At 41.3% G+C, this 12,083-nt stretch overlaps 1 pseudogene; it reads right to left on the reverse strand.

Annotated features, from left to right (window-relative positions):
- Positions 1-1,904: 1,904 nt before the first annotated feature.
- Positions 1,905-2,651, reverse strand: LOC139010123 (heterogeneous nuclear ribonucleoprotein A1-like; annotated as a pseudogene).
- Between the last annotated feature and the right edge of the window lie 9,432 nt (positions 2,652-12,083).

Consider the following 12,083-nt stretch of genomic DNA (forward strand, 5'->3'; position numbering starts at 1 on the left):
GATCTCTAATATGCCCTCTAGCAAGAGATACTCACACTTTTGCTAAGCCTCCCACCTATTCATCTAAAAAATCATCACACTGAAATGTGCATTTTAATCTCTCTCTATCCCAGTTCTGTTTCAAGTGATCTCTTCTAATAAATGCAGACACCTGGGAAGGGACATGATGGATTCTTTTCCTTTTCTAATTGAACTTCTAGTTTTTGTGTAAAATGAAGGAGAAAATTAGGTAAGCTGGACGCCTTCATTTCATACTCGAAAGGAAAGAAATGAGTAGAGTTGAAAAGCCATTAATTAAGCACAACTAATGCATAAAAGGTTACAATAAGAAAAATTAAATGAAAAAAAGACTTTTTTATCCTAAAAGTAAAGACAGACATCAGGAAGTCATAGAACCATATTAAACCTTTATCTCTGACAGTTAGTGATGACAGATGGTGAAATAAAATCACAAACCCATAAATTGGCACATTGCTCTATAGCTAATGTGCTATATATCATGTACTCAGTACATGAAGCAAACCAGTTCTGAGAAACTTGAGGCTTCAATGAGTTCTAAAGAGAGCTCAGAAATGGTCTGCATGGCATTATCAGCCACAGGGTATTGGTGCCCAAGTATCCATCCTAGATGCCTGTTTAAGCACAGATCTAAGTAGTAGCGCACAATAGCCTAAGTCAGACAACTATGAGGACGTTCCCTTTCCTCCAGCATGCAGGTCCAATGTGTTATATGTCTCTTATTCTCAGGGGCTTAGCCCTTTATTTCATTAAAAGTGTGTCATGATTAGCCCTAGCTCAAGCATGTCAAACTCGCGGCCCACAACGAACATTTTTGCAGCCCAGCCAATATAATGGTATGTAAGAAACGTTTTAATAAAAATTTCGTAACTTAATTTTTCAATATCCTGTTATACATAATTATTAATAACAAACTACAACGTTCGCTAATGACTGATTACTACAATCATGTTGCATTCATTTCCCTTACGCGCCTTATGTGCAGGCACACCATTTCTCTCCACTAATACTAGCAGCAAATATTTTAGCAGCTGATTGCCATGTCATTAGTCTTGTACTGACTTGTTTGGTGTGCGCAACAAGAAATATTTCGCTTTCGGAGAAAAAGAAAAATAGGTTTATTTGCGTTACACTTCTTAATTTGTGTAGTGATTCAGTGTTTGGAAAGTTACTGTTCAAGAAAATATTAACTTTTATTAAAATGTTCTATTATTTTATGTTAATGATTACTCATTTATTTCAGCCCTTTGTATTCAGCATGTCTCTATCGAAACAAACCAAGGTGTCTATGAAAACTGAAGCTTTTATTTTTTTGTGACCCACAAAAACTTAAAACTTGTTTATTTGGCCTGTTTTAGCCTTTTAGTTTGACATGCTTGGCCTAGATGCTTTGGCTCAATGGATAGATCATCATCCTATGGACTGAAGGGTCCTGGGTTGAATCCTGGTCAAGGGCATGTACCTCAATTTTAGGCTTGGGCGTGTGGCGGAGGCAACCAATCTATGTGTGTCTCTCACATCAATGTGTCTCTCTTTCTGTCTCTCTCCGTCTCTTCCGCTCTCTCCAAAAATCAATGGAAAAATATCCTTGGGTGAGGATTGACAACAACAACAACAACAAAACTGTGTGATGATTAAAGTCCTTTGAAAACACTGGGCTGCAATCACATAACCTGAAATCACACTGTGTCATGTAAGCGAATAAGTTATTTTTCTTACCAGGAAAGAAAAGAAATAGAGAAAAACTTTTGAAATATAAGGCATATTACCAGTCCTTGAATATTTTCTATGGGAAATAAAACATCTAAAACAAACAAAAAGGAAAAAGCTATATAAGCCTAGTTTTTATTAATTTGCTTTAATGTTTCTTATTCCTAAATAAAAAACTATATATAAAGAAAAAGAGAGACAGAATAAGAATAGAAGGCAAAGGACAGTCTCTTCAATAAGCCATCCCCATTGCCACCATACCCACGACCACCATGGCTGCCACTAAAGCCACCTCAACAGCTGAAATTTTCTCCATGATCAAAATTGTCATTCCTACACAAACCACCTCTACAACTACCTCCAAGTTTCCAGAACCACTTTGACCTTTTTGGCTGGATGAAGCACTTACTTAGATAGGGCTTTCCTTTACAGCTGTGGCCATTCACACTATGGTATTTCTGAATGACAGTTTTGTCTACAGAAGCATGGTCATCAGTGGTTACAAAAGCAAAGCATCTCTTTTTTTTGCCTCAGCCTCAGTCAGTCATGAATTCAGCCACTTTGCTTTTCACATACTGTTCAAAATAATCTTTTAGATGATGTTCTTCAGTGTCTTCTTTAATACCACTGACAAGTCTTTTTCATGGTTAAGTGGGCACCATGTCTTTGAGAATCTTCTTTTAAGACAGCCCTCTCTGGTTCCACAGCTCTTCCATCCACTTTGTGTGGCCTTGCATTCATGGCTGCATCCACCTCCTCCACAGTGGCACACGTGACAAACCCAAAGCCTCTGGAGTGCTTGGTGTTTGGGTCACTCATCACCACATAGTGAGTGTTCCCCCTTGCTCAAGATGGCTCCTCAGACTCCCATCTGTTGTTTCAAAGCTCAAACCTCCAATAGAGAGCTTCCCCAGCTGTTTCAGCTCTTTTGAAGAATGACTTAGACATGATGACTTTGGGAGGGGAGACGTCAACGTTGCTTACTCGGCAGTGTCCACCGGCCTGATGAATGTTAACTAGACTTATTTTGGTGATCATTTTTTAATACATATAAATATCAAATTATTATGTTTTCCACCTAAAACTAACATTATATGTCAATTATACCTCAAAAAATACTAGTTGGAAGAAAAGGACAACGATACAACTACAAATGTTAGCCAAATTGTTTTGAAGCTACTTGAGGAGTTAAATTTGGGAAATGTAAAAAGTCTTATCTGTATCAGAGAATAAACTATGCATGTGCACCATTGTGGATACTTGGTCAGGAAGAGTGATAAAAAAATCCACCATCAGAGTATTGGGAATCTATGGTACCTTGGCTATAGTAGACAAAGGGAACTCACTTTACAGGAAACATAATACAAGATTAGGCTAAAGAACAGGGTATAATGTGGGACCTCTATAATCCAATTGCTTCTGAGTCAATTAAAAGGTATACTGGCTTGCTCAAACAAAAGCTTAGGTTGCTTACTAACAATCTAGATATGAAAGCTTGGACTAAAACAATCTGTTAAGTGGTAAGATCTGTAAACCATGTATAAAGACAGAATGAAAAAAACTATTGAATCAATATTGTAGGGACCCACAGAGATAAAATCAGCACTAAAGACACTTCAGAAATCTAAATTAAAAGGAAAGTATCAATTAAAAAATACAATCTCTCTTTCTCTCTCTCTCTCTCTCTCTCTCTCTCACACACACACACACACACACACACACACCTCTCTTTCTCTCTCTCTCTCTCTCTCTCTCTCTCTCTCTCTCTCTCTCACACACACACACACACACACACGGGAAATTATAGCCCCTTCACTAATAAACCTATTGGGTGACTGAAGGAAAAGCCATATTATACCAAATTAAAGAAAATAAGGGAAATTATTTCTTTGCCATTGTCTCTTCTTCTTGTCTTGTCATTTCCCCTGACTCCAATATTTTCCTCTCCTCTTGGCCTAACTCCTCATCATTTATGGTGACAAAAAGTACTGCTTCTATAACACCTTTGTTGAATGCCTGCGTGCCAGTTATGTATCTATTGTAGCTCAGCTCTAAACCCACTCTTCTATATTTTTTTTTATAAAATGCTTGGGCTGGGACTGCAAATTATACTTTCCAGACTTCTTTACCAACTGGCTCATATTATATTCTGTCAATAGGAGGCACTAGAGGGAGGTTGGAATGCAGAAGGAATGGAGAAGGGCCTTTATTCTGTTTGCTGTTCCTGTCTGTGTTTCCACAGCAGTGGCAATTCATTTCAGCAGCAGCAACTGGCTTTAGACATCAACAACTTGTACAAGTTTTATATTTTACCAATGGAATGGAGAGTTGCTCCTCCAACCTGGCAAGTCCTCTAATATTTTGCATTCTCCCTACTGGTTTTAGCCTCTTGTATAAACCAGCCAATTAAAGTGTGTCTCTTTATATGGTATCTTGTCAAATGTAGCCAATAGCTGCTCATGCAAGGTACAAACATTTGGATTTCTAATCCTTGCATCTAATGCTACCAGCCTATTAGATCTATTATCTGTGCCTATCCATTTCACCAGTTGTTTCACCACTGTATAACACTGACATCCTACTTCCATTTTCTTCACAGCCCACCACCAGGCCCCAAACTAATCCTGTTTCTTACTAGTAGTTTTATTGTTCAGCAGCACCCTACTCCTGAAAACCAAGTTACATCTCAATCAGGGTAAGATAAGTTGTGCTATGATAACAAACAAACCAAATGTCTCAGTGTCTTAAAACAACAGAGGTATATTTCTTAGTCACACTATATGTAGATCATGCATCACCAATAATAGTCATCACATAAGGTTCTAAGGATCAAGGGCCACCATTTCAAATATGACAGGTTACAGTAATGGCTGTAAGAGCCCTGGAAGGTCTTCTATCAGCACTTAAATGCTTTAGTTAAAAGTGACAGAGTTCATTGCAGATGGTGAATCCTGAATGATTTTATACAAAACTTTCAACACTTACAGAATCAACCTTAGAAATACTAGTAGCAGCCAGATGTACCTGCTCCTCAAAGGTCTGATACCCAATTCTGTGGGGGCCCCTCATCCAATTCTTTTTCTACTAGACTATGAACTCCAGTGGAGACTATGTCTGTCTTCAACACTGTGTCAACAGGCTAAATTAGCACAATGCCTGGTACATGACAGGTACCAATTAAATGTTTGCTGCATAAATGAATGAATGAATGAATGAATGAATGAATAAAAATAAATGAAAGAGGAAACATAGCTGCTATGGAAACACATGGTTAACAAGGCATTTCAGAGACAATATTCCAGGAACAAGAGAAGTGTTCTGGCCTAGGGAATGTCCTATGAGGAAGAAAGGAAGTGGTATAAAAACTCATCTCCAGCCACACACTCCATGCACCAGATTTTTTTCTCTTCCACAAAATACATCATGCTGGTTAATAACTCTGAATTCTTTGGGGGCGTAAAAAATGCTATTTCTCCACGTCTCCATTTGTAAAAATTCAACTCCTTAGCCAGTCCAAGATCATTCAATCATAAAATACTTCCTAATACTCCTCAGATCAAATGAATTGCTTCTTCATCTGTCTTCTATTATATTTGCTACTATACTTGCTCACTAGTGGGTTTACTGTGCTTACTAGTAAGTGCAGCTGTCTCCCCACCTAGATTTGGATGCCCTTGGAGGCAGAACTCACTTATTTAGCTTTGTACTACCTCAAATACTGGCAGAAAAAAATATTTTTCTGTCTATCAAATTGAATTGAAACAAAACCAAGAACTGCCACAGCAGGAGTTATAAATTAAAGTACCTTTTATTTAGTCTTCACACCAAGCTCACTTCCAAAGTTCTGTTTATTTTTCTGGGTTGCTTTTTTCCAATTGCAATCATAATTCCTACCAACTACTTTACTGATATTTCAAGGATCAGTAAAGTACTATTATCCCACAATTTTAAGATAAGTTGTAGAAATTGTACTACCTTCCTCTTTATATTGTTAGCTTCAACAGGAGACTGGTTAATACAATATCTGCTTCTTTCAGTCTCTCTCCATCTGCCTCCCCCATTTCCCCTCCAATTCTTAATCTCTCCCCCACAAATAGAGATACTTTTTTGTGATATTCTTTGTACACCAAAGTGAAATCTACTGTTGTTAAATAATATACTAAACCCCTCAATAAATATTAAAGATATTAAGCATCCTGAATATAATTAATTTAACAAAATTAGGAAATATACTCTCTATCGCTAGATTTTCTGATGTTTTGAGTACTTTTTTTTAAAATCACCTTTTAACTTTAGGAAAATAGCATTGGCAATACAGTGCTTGCACTAAAAAACTGAGAGACCTGACTGAAAGTAAAGTTACCCAAGGAACCAAGTAGGGGTGTAGTATTTTAAGCAGATAGAGCTATGCACGTGAAGGGTCCTGATTCAGGGAAAAACTTGTGCCCTCAAGAAACCTTAAGACAGGCAGGTGGCTGGAACTGTGTAACAGGATATGAGTGAAGCAAGATGAATTTTGGGAGGTAAGCTGCGGTCAGATCATTCATTGCTTTGTGGGCCCGGTTAGAGATTTTATTTTAATTCCAAGTTATCAGGGAAATCTTTGAGTTTGAATTTCTAAAATATTGCTGTGGCTGTTAGGTGGGGAATAAATTGCTAGAGAATTTGACCTTGGAATAACATAAATAAAAACAGATTAATTCTTTCATCCAACAAATATTTATAAAGCAACCAAAAACCACCTCTTCACAGAACATTCTCAAGAATAGGTAATAAGATTTCAGACCAAGATGGCGGCATAGGTAAACACCGGAGTTTGCTGCCTCGAACAACCACTTCAAAAATACAACTAAAAGACGGAACGGACATCATCCAGAACCACAGGAAGACTGGCTGAGTGGAAGTTCTACAACTAGGAGGAAAGAGAAAAGCATACCGAGGCTCAGAGGAGGCGCAGTGCTGGAGTAAAATACTAAGGTTCAGAGTGCATGGGGAGCAGGCTGGAGGCTGAGGGCGCGGTTGTCGTTTTCAATCGGGAGGGAGTCTCAGGCTCTGAGCTCCAGTTCCGGGCGAGTCTCTAGGGACCCAGACTCATAAGGGAGAAGCGGGACTGTCTGGCATCGCTCAGAACCCTAGGGCAGCTTTCTCTCCATGGGGCTTGCAGCGATTACTGGGACACTGAGAAGCAGAGCCTCTGAGGGCAAGTCTGAGAGCAGCCATAACTGCTAGCCCCGCCCTGTTGATCCTGTGGGGCTTGCCCCGCCCAAGCCCTGCAGGGAGGCTTTTGTGGGATAGCCTCAGGCAAAGGCTAGATTAGCACCTCCCTAGAGATCAAGGAGCCAGGAAGCCCAGAGGTCAGAGTGGGACCATCCAGTTTGCAGCTCCGTGGAACCATAAAAGACACACTCAGGGGGCAGACTCAGTGAGCACCAAAGCCCCATCGAAGCAAGTCTAGCCCCAGAGGGGTGTCTCCAGCACAGAAGTTCTCCCACTGCAGACATAGCTAATTCTCACAGCCAATTGGCCTGGAGGTCAATTCCTCACAGTGATAACTACAACAATCAAGGCTTAACTACAACAAGACTGTGCACAAAGCCCACAAGGGGGTGCACCAAGAGTGTCTACCTCAGGTAATTGGGACACTTAGTACAGAAAGGCACTCTATCGACACAGCGAAGCATAAAAAATGCCGAGACAAAGGAACAGGACGCAAACGACAGAATTGGAGGAAAGCAAACTGTTGGATATAGAGTTCAAAATCACACTTTTAAGGTCTTTAAAGAACTGTCTAGAAGCCGCCGATAAATTTAATAAGGCCCTCGAAAAGACTGGTGAGACTGCCGATAAATGTAGTGAGATCTTCAAGAAGACTGGTGAGACTGCCGATAAATGTAGTGAGATCCTCAAGAAATCTAATGAGACCCTCGATGTTGTGATAAAGGACCAACTAGAAATTAAGCATACACTGACTGAAATAAAGAAAATTATACAGACTCCCAACAGCAGACCAGAGGAGCCCAAGAATCAAGTCAAAGATTTGAAATACGAAGAAGCAAAAAACACCCAACCGGAAAAGCAAAATGAAAAAAGAATCCAAAAATATGAAGATAGTGTAAGGAGCCTCTGGGACAGCTTCAAGTGTACCAACATCCGAATTATAGGGGTGCCAGAAGATGAGAGAGAGCAAGATATTGAAAACCTTTTTGAAGAAATAATGACAGAAAACTTCCCCCACCTGGCGAAAGGAATAGACTTCCAAGTCCAAGAAGCGCAGAGAACCCCAAACAAAAGGAACCCAAAGAGGACCACACCAAGACACATCATAGTTAAAATGCCAAGAGCAAAAGACAAGGAGAGAATCCTAAAAGCAGCAAGAGAAAGAAAATCAGTTACCTACAAGGGAGTACCCATACGACTGTCAGCTGATTTCTCAACAGAAACTTTGCAGGCCAGAAGGGAGTGGTAAGAAATATTCAAAGTGATGAATACCAAGAACCTACAACCAAGACTACTTTATCCAGCAAAGCTATCATTCAGAAGTGAAGGCCAGATAAAGAGCTTCACAGATAAGAAAAAGCTAAAGGAGTTCATCACCACCAAACCAGTATTATATGAAATGCTGAAAGGTATCCTTTAAGAAGAGGAAGAAGAAGAAAAAGGTAAAGATACAAATTATGAACAACAAATACACATCTATCAACAAGTGAATCTAAAAATCAAGTGAATAAATAATCTGATGAACAGTATGAACTGGTGATTGTAATAGAATCAGGGACATAGAATGGGAATGGACTGACTATTCTTGGGGCGGGGGAAAGGGGTGTGGGGGTGAGTGAAGAAATTAGACAATAATCGTGCACCTATGGATGAGGGCAGTGGGTGGGGAGTGAGGGCAGAGGGTGGGGTGGGAACTGGGTGGAGGGGAGTTATGGTGGGAAAAAAGAGTAACTAATGTAATAATCTGAACAATAAAGGTTTAATTAAAAAAAAAAGAATAGGTAATAATATGCTGATCCTTAACAAAAGAAGACAGAAATCATATCTAGTATCTTTTCCAACCACAATGGTATAAAATAAGAAATCAACAACTGGAGGAAACTGAAAAATTCACCAACATGTGAAATTAAACATCACACTCCTGAACAATCAATGGATCAAGGAAGAAATAAAAAAAGGAAATCAGAGACAAATGAAAACACACACACACACACACACACACACACACACAATGTGTGTGTGTGTGTGTGTATATATATATATATATATATATATATATATATATATATACACATACCAAAACTCATGAAGTACAACAAAAACAGTGTTAAGAGGGAAGTCTATAGTGATAAATGACTACACTAAGAACAAAAGAAAGAGTTCAAAAAACAACCTAACCTTATACCTCAGGAAATTAGAAGAAGAAACTAGACACAAAGTTAGCAGAAGGAAAAAAATAATAAAGATCTGAGCAGAAATAAAATAAAGATGAGAAAAACAATAGGAAAAAATAAAAGAAACCAAGGGTTAGTTTTTTTAAAGATAAACAAAATTGATAAACCTTTAGCTAGAATAACCAAGAAAGAAAAGAGAGGCCTGTAAGAAACAAAATTATAAATAAGAGAGAATACATTATAACAGAAATACAAAGAATTATAAGAGGCTACTCTGAAAAAAAATATGCCAACCAATTGGATAAGCTGGAAGACACAGATACATTCCTAGAAACATACAACCTGCCAAGATTAAGTCATGAAGAAATAAAACGTCTCAACAGACCAATAGCAAGTAAGGAAATTAAAGCAGCAATGAAAAGCCTCCCAACAAAGAAAACTCCACCCCTAGATCAGATGGTTTTACTGGTAATTCTACCAAACATTTAAAGAAGAACTAATGTTAATCCTTCTCAAACTCTTCAAAAAACTTGAAGAGGAGGGAACACTCCCAAAATCGTTTTATGAAACCAGCATTATCCTAATACCAAAGCCAGATAAGGACACTACAAGAAAAGAAAACTCTAGGTCAACATCTCTGATGTGTACAACATTTTTCAACAAAATTCTAGCAAACAAAATTCAATAACACATTGAAAGGCTCATACATGATGACCAATGTGCGATTCATCTTTGGAATGCAAGGATGATTCAATATACACAAATCAATAAATGTGATATACCACATTAATAGAATAAAGGCTAAAAAGTAATACCGAGAAAGGCAACAGAGCTGGAGGAATCACACTCCCTGATGTCAAACTATCTACACTAATAAAAGAGAAACATGGTAATTGGCGTACGACCGCTACCCTTCCCATTGGCTAATCAGCGTATCCTTATGCAAATTAACTGTCAGCCAAGATGGCGGCCGGCAGCCAGGCAGCTGGAAGCGAACATGAGGCTTGCTTGCTGCAGGGACTACAGACTGCAACGTTCCCCGCCTCACTTGCCGGCCTCTGAGCTGGCAGTTTGAAACATTCTAACAAATATAGGCCGGGATCTCAGAGCTGAAGTTATACATTGTTTCGATTATAAAACCGAAACAAACCAGATACCTGCTCTCAGAGCTAGAGCCAGAGCTAAAGCTGGCCCAGAATAAAATAAAAAAAAGGAGCCGTTGGGAGCTTCAATCAACAACCGCCAGCCTGAAAGCAGCTCTCAGCCCCTCATCCAGGCTGGCCAGGCACCCCAGTGGGGACCCCCACCCTAATCCAGGACACCCTTCAGGGCAAACCAGCCGGCCCCCAGGCCTCTGTCCTATATAGTAAAAGGGTAATATGCCTCCCAGCACCGGGATCAGCGGAGCCTCGAGGCCCCCTGGCACTGGATCAGCGTGACAGGGGGCAGTGCCCAAACCCCCTGATAAGCCCTGCTCTGTGTGTGACAGGGTAGAGCCATAACCTCCCCATCAGCCCTGCCCTGAGTGTGACAGTGGCTGCGCCCCAACCCCCTGATCGGCCCTGCTCTGTGTGTGACAGGGTGTGGCGCCCCAAACCACCCCCCCACTCCAAGGGCCCTGCTCTGTGTGTGACAGGGTAGAGCCATAACCTCCCCATCGGCCCTGCCCTGAGTGTGACAGTGGCTGCGCCCCACCCCCCCACGGGCCCTGCTCTGTGTGTGACAGGGTGCGGCGCCCCAACTCCCCCCCACCCCCTGCCCCACGGGCCCTGCTCTGTGTGTGACAGGGTAGAACCATAACCTCCCCATCGGCCCTGCCCTGAGTGTGACAGTGGCGGTGCCCCAACCCCCTGATCGGCCCTGCTCTGTGGGTGATAGAGGGCGGCGTCCCAACCCCCTGATCCGCCCTGCTGTGTGTGTGTCAGGGGGCGGTGCCCCAACTCCCCTATCGGCCCTACTCTGTGAGTGACAGAGGGGAGCTCCTCAACCCCCTGATGGTCCCTGCTCTGTGTGTGACAGGGGGGAGCTCCCCAACCCCCTGATGGGCCCTGCTCTGTGGGTGATAGGGTATGGAGCCCCAACCCCCCTGATGGGCCCTGCTCTGTGCATGACAGGGGGCAGCGCCCCAACCCTCTGATCCACCCTGCTCTGTGTGTGACAGGGGGCGGTGCCCCAACTCCCCTATTGGCCCTACTCTGTGAGTGAGAGGGGGGAGCGCCTCAACCCCCTGTTGGGCCCTGCTCTGTGTGTGACAGGGTATGGAGCCCCAACCCCCCTGATGGGCCCTGCTCTGTGCGTGTCAGGGGGTGGCGCCCCAACTCCCCAATCGGCCCTGCTCTGAGCCTGACCAGAGGCTGCATCCAGGGATTGGGCATGCCCTCTGCCACCCAGGAGCAGGCCTAAGCCAGCAGGTCATTATCTCCCGAAGGGTCCCAGACTGGGAGAGGGCACAGGATGGGCTGAGGAACCCCCTTCCCCCCCGAGTGCACAAATTTTTGTGCACCGGGCCTCTAGTTATACTATAAAGCTGTAGTCATCAAAACAGTATGTTAAGGACATAAAAACAGACACAGAGACATGTAGACCAATGTAACAGACTTGAGTGTCCAGAAATCAACCCATATGATTAAGACCAATTAATATTTGACAGGGAGCTAAGAATACTCATTGGAATAAAAAATAGTCTCTTTAAATATGGTGCTGTGAAAACTTGATCCCTATCTTATACAACTAACAAAAATTAATTCAAAATGGATTAAAGACAAATGTAACAGACCTGAAACTGTAACACTGCCAGAAGAAAACAGGAAAAAAGCCATTGATATTGTTCTTGCAATAATTTCTTACATATGACACCAAAAATGCAGACAACAAAAGAAAAAATAAACAAATAGGACTATATCAAATTTAAAAAGCTCTGTATAGCAAAACAAATAATCAACAAAATGAAGAGGCAATATCAGA

Source organism: Myotis yumanensis, unplaced genomic scaffold, assembly GCF_028538775.1.
Source record: "Myotis yumanensis isolate MYYU_CA2020_CCGP unplaced genomic scaffold, mMyoYum1.0.hap1 SCAF_5, whole genome shotgun sequence".
NCBI lineage: Eukaryota > Metazoa > Chordata > Mammalia > Chiroptera > Vespertilionidae > Myotis > Myotis yumanensis.